At 47.2% G+C, this 4,555-nt stretch overlaps 1 pseudogene; it reads right to left on the reverse strand.

Moving 5' to 3' along the window:
• On the reverse strand, positions 1–1,931 carry LOC113901307 (annotated as a pseudogene).
• Positions 1,932–4,555: the final 2,624 nt, after the last annotated feature.

Consider the following 4,555-nt stretch of genomic DNA (forward strand, 5'->3'; position numbering starts at 1 on the left):
CCCTGAGGCCCCGGGGGCCGGGCCTTCCCTGCGGGGACATGATCCTTGGAAACAGACTCGGGCCCAGCTGCGGTTCCGGTCCTGGTGGGGTTGCCTTGGGGCATCTGTGTGTCCCTTCACATAATTGAGCCAGTACCACTTTCTATGCAAATACAAAATAAACATCTGATTCTGGGTTTTTTTCCCTGCTTCTTTCCAAAATTTGTTGACTCCTGGGGAAATTCTTTTGCAGCCCCTTTTGAATCTGGCTTCTCAAGTAGTTTATCCATCAGTATCAATTCTGTGAGACTGCTTTGGTATCCTGAGTGCCTCGCTGTTGAGCGCCATCACCTGATGAAGGACCCCGCGGAACTGGTAAAGCACTTTCAGGTTCTCTTCACCCACACACGGGTCGTAGAAGCTGGGCAGCCCAGCCTTGGAGGCCTCGGTGAGGATGAGCTTGGAGTCCTTCATCAGACACTGCAGGGGCACGGTCACATCGATCACCTTCACCTTCTCGCTCTTCTTGCTCTTGTCATTGACAAATTTTCCATACCAGGCATTGACGATGATGAGCCCCATTCTGGACTCTTCGACCTCGATTATTCTTCGGACAGATTCCTGCATCAACCAAACGGCAGCTTCTGCCTCTGGTTTCTTCTGCAGCATGTCGGTGGCTGTGCTTTCCCTTTGCTTCTCCAGTTCCTTCTCCTTCTGAGCCCTGAGGTAGGGTCTGATGACCAGGCGGTGCAGAGCGAAGTACAGCAGGAGCGGCCCCACGGTGGCGTAGAACACGGCGCTGGGCAGCAGCTGGTCTGTCAGGTAGATAGGGAAGAAGTAGGTCTGACTGGCCCTATTTAACTTGATTTTGAGGGAAACGGCCTGTGGGACTCCAACGCTGACAGCCGCCCCGAGGACACTGTGCCTGGAGATCTTCCTCTCTGCTTCCATCACCGTCCCGAAGAAGCTGGCCTTCAGGGACCCCTTCACTCGGGTCTGGTCGTCATCCTGGAATTTGTGCTGATAGCTGATGAGTGCGAAGGAGTGAGGGATTCCAAGCTGCAGGGCCACAGTGAAGTGGCTGGTCTTGGTGTCCCGGACGATGCTGGTGTTCATGGCTGACTGGACGCCCCAGCGCCGCTGCAGGTAGCCCACCGTATTCTTGTCCAGGTTCCAGGCCAGGACAGTGGTGAGGCCCGGCTGGATGCCGTGGGATGAAAACTGCAGGGCACAGTGTGTCATCACAAAGCATCTTGGTGTGAGATTACGGAACAGCTTCAGGCCAAATAAAGGCCCCTGCAGATCCCCAGCTCCAAATTCTAACTCTCCCCAGCCCTTCACAGAAGTGACTCGTCTGAGCGCAAAGTTAATGGAACCCCCTCCATTCCCATTCTGGGTTGAGAGGCTTCCAGAGAGGATGGCTGTGTCTGAAGCTGTTGGGGTGCCACAATGGACTGTGATATGTGCATCTTGTTAATTTCAATCTGTGGAAAGCCACTTCCGGACACATCCTCGTACTCCTCCTCATAGCGATCAAAAAGGTCAGTGGCGTCAATGCCAACACTGATGGTCCCCTTGGGGTTGGTGCGCTGCTGCAGCCTGCTCTCCTCCCTCTCGCGCTGCAGCCGCTCAAACTCTTCTCTGATCTCAGCTGGCGTTCTCCTCCTTTCCACAACCTCCCAGCCTTCCATCTCCAGTCCTCTCTTGCCATAGATGTCATAGATGGCCCTGGTCTGGGGGTCACTGAACACTTCATAAGCCTGGTGAATGAGGTTAAACAGCCGCTCGGCCTGCGATTTGAGCCCTGGGTCTCTGTGCTTGTCGGGGTGGTAAAGCATGCACAGCCGCCGGTAGGCCGCTTTTGGCTCTTCGCAAGAGGCCTCCCTGCGCACGTTCAGCAACGAGTAATAGTCTTTATTGCCCAGCTCCTCCTCGCTCAAGGCCATCACCATCTTAGTACTTTACTTTAAAAGTATACTTCAAAAAACAAGAAAAAGTATCTTTAAAATATTTTATATGCTTTAATACTTTATTTTCCAAAAGCATGTATAAAGTATATTGTGCGTGTGTGTGTGTGTGTGTGTGTGCATAGTTGCGTTCAACTCTTAGCGACCCCATGGCCTGTAGCCCGCCAGGCTCCTCTCTCCATGGAATTTCCCAGCCAAGAATACTGGAGTGGGTTGCCATTTCCTACCCCAAGGGATCTTCCTGACCCAGGGGTCAAACCCAAGTCTCTTGCATCTCTTGCGCTGGCAGGCGGATTCTTTGCCACTGTGTTAATACTAAATACTGCTGCTGCTGCTAAGTTGCTTCAGTCGTGTCCGACTCTGTGCGACCCCATAGTCGGCAGCCCACCAGGCTCCCCCGTCCCTGGGATTCTCCAGGCAAGAACACTGGAGTGGGTTGCCATTTCCTTCTCCAATGCATGAAAGTGAAAAGTGAAAGTGAAGTCGCTCAGTCGTGTCCGACTCCTAGCGACCCCATGGACTGAAGCCCACCAGGCCCCTCCATCCATGGGATTTTCCAGGCAAGAGTACGGGAGTGGGGTGCCATTGGCTTCTCTGACTAAATACTGAAGATAACAATTTAGAAATTTTTTTTACTAATAAACTATCACAATGAAATTCTCATACCAAATTTTGTGAAAACTAAAAATTAATATGGAAAAATTCATATCTTTACAGTCACTTTTCCAGCCATGAGCATACTATGACTTTCAGTTTTTCTGTCTTCCTTTACACCTCTCAAAAAAGTTTTAGGAATAACTCAGACTCAGGGACACTGAGCTCCATCGAGTGGCCGGAAATGGTGACTGAAAAGCACGACCCCCACCCTCACATCCCCGAGGCCACAGGAGGGACCCACCGCCCTCCGAGGAAGGTGCAGCTTAGAGGCACTGCGCTCGCACAGTCCCACGCTTGGCACATGACTCTGAGCTTACTCACGGGGCATTTTCGTATAACGAAATGAAATGGTAGAAAAGAAAGTGATCATTAGAGGCAGTAAAGCTGAAATAAGTGGAAAGATCATCAGCCCACTGGAGAAAGTAGATGGTGAAAAACAGAGTGAAGCAAGGTTTTGTATTTCCCAGGCCATCTGAAATTTAACTAACAAGTGACTGCTCTACAAAACAAAAACAAAGAAACAAAAAACCTGCTCTTTCTTTAGAGAGCTGCTCTATTCAGTTCCAATTACATGAAATAAATCAGCCCCTTGAGGTTAACTGTCTGCTTTTCCTGATTATACTTGGAAAAATATTAAATAGCCTCACACTTGGAATAAGAAGGGAAAAAATACCCACCAAAACTGTATGGAGTATTTTGCTTTTCACTGGTCTTCATGGATCTTTTTCTTCTGTAAACATATCTGTTGTATCATATTTCAGGAATTTAGTACTTTAAGGCATTAGATTTACTGAGTACTATGTCTGCCTATTTATCCAAATTATTTCCTTGACTTACAGCTTTTTGCAGCCACGAGTTCTCCAGTTTTCTTTTTTATTTATTTATTTACTCATGAATTTATTTCCTTGGCTGTGGCAGATCTTAGCGGCAGCATGTGAACTCTGAGTTGTGGCATGCAGAATCTTCAGCTGCAGCAAGTGGGATCTAGTTCCCTGACTAGGGATTGAACCCCAGCCCCCAGCATTGAGAGAATGGAGTCTTAGCCACTGGACCATCATGGAAGTCTCTCCAATTTTCCTGATGGCATGTATAGATTATTACCCAAATTTCTCTAAAGTCATCAAGTTTCTGTTTATGTCAACACTTCGTTTTATTTTTATCTACAGTATTTAATTTGAATTTCAGTCCTTGCTTATGTTTTGAGAGCTCCAACTATCTACTAAAACCTGAAGACACAGTGTGTTTAGTCTTATCAATGTTCTTTTGATTTCAGCATTTAGGGCTACTGCCTGTCATTTTCCATAGTGACGATTTTATTTATGACATAACCTCGGGTCAGAAGTCATGATCCTTTTATAGGCTATTTAGGGTAACTTCCTGTATACATGAGACGATCTTCTCTTCCCTTTTTATCCCATTCCAATTATAATGAGAGCTCTAAAAAATACTCTTGTCCAAGCTCATTATCTGTTTTCTTGGTACCTGGTAACCATCAGTGCTACTTCAAATAGTCACCCTTTTACTGAAAGTACAGTCCCTAACATATTTGAAGAGGAACATTCTTTGGTTCTACTTTGTCAATAGTTTTCTTAGAGCTACAGTGGATTGGTTTAATTGTCACAAGCTTAACTTAAGGGACATCATTTTGGGCTTCCCTGGTGGTCTAGTGGTTAAAAATTGGCCTCCCAATGCAGGGGGTGTGGGTTCAATCCCTGGTGACAGAACTGAGATCCCACATGAGGGTCAGCTAAGCCCCGAGCCGCAGCTACTGAGCCTGAACACTCTAGAACCTGTGCTCCGCAGTAAGAAGCCTGAGCAACACACTTAGACAAAAAAAAAAAAAAGACTGCACACCACAACAAAGACCCTGCACAGCCATAAAAAAGAAACATCACATGACTTGTGGTTCCTTTTGTCAACTAGAAATGCAGCTTTGTCTGCTTATAATTCAT

The sequence above is a fragment of the Bos indicus x Bos taurus genome, chromosome 11 (assembly GCF_003369695.1).
Source record: "Bos indicus x Bos taurus breed Angus x Brahman F1 hybrid chromosome 11, Bos_hybrid_MaternalHap_v2.0, whole genome shotgun sequence".
Taxonomy (NCBI): domain Eukaryota; kingdom Metazoa; phylum Chordata; class Mammalia; order Artiodactyla; family Bovidae; genus Bos; species Bos indicus x Bos taurus.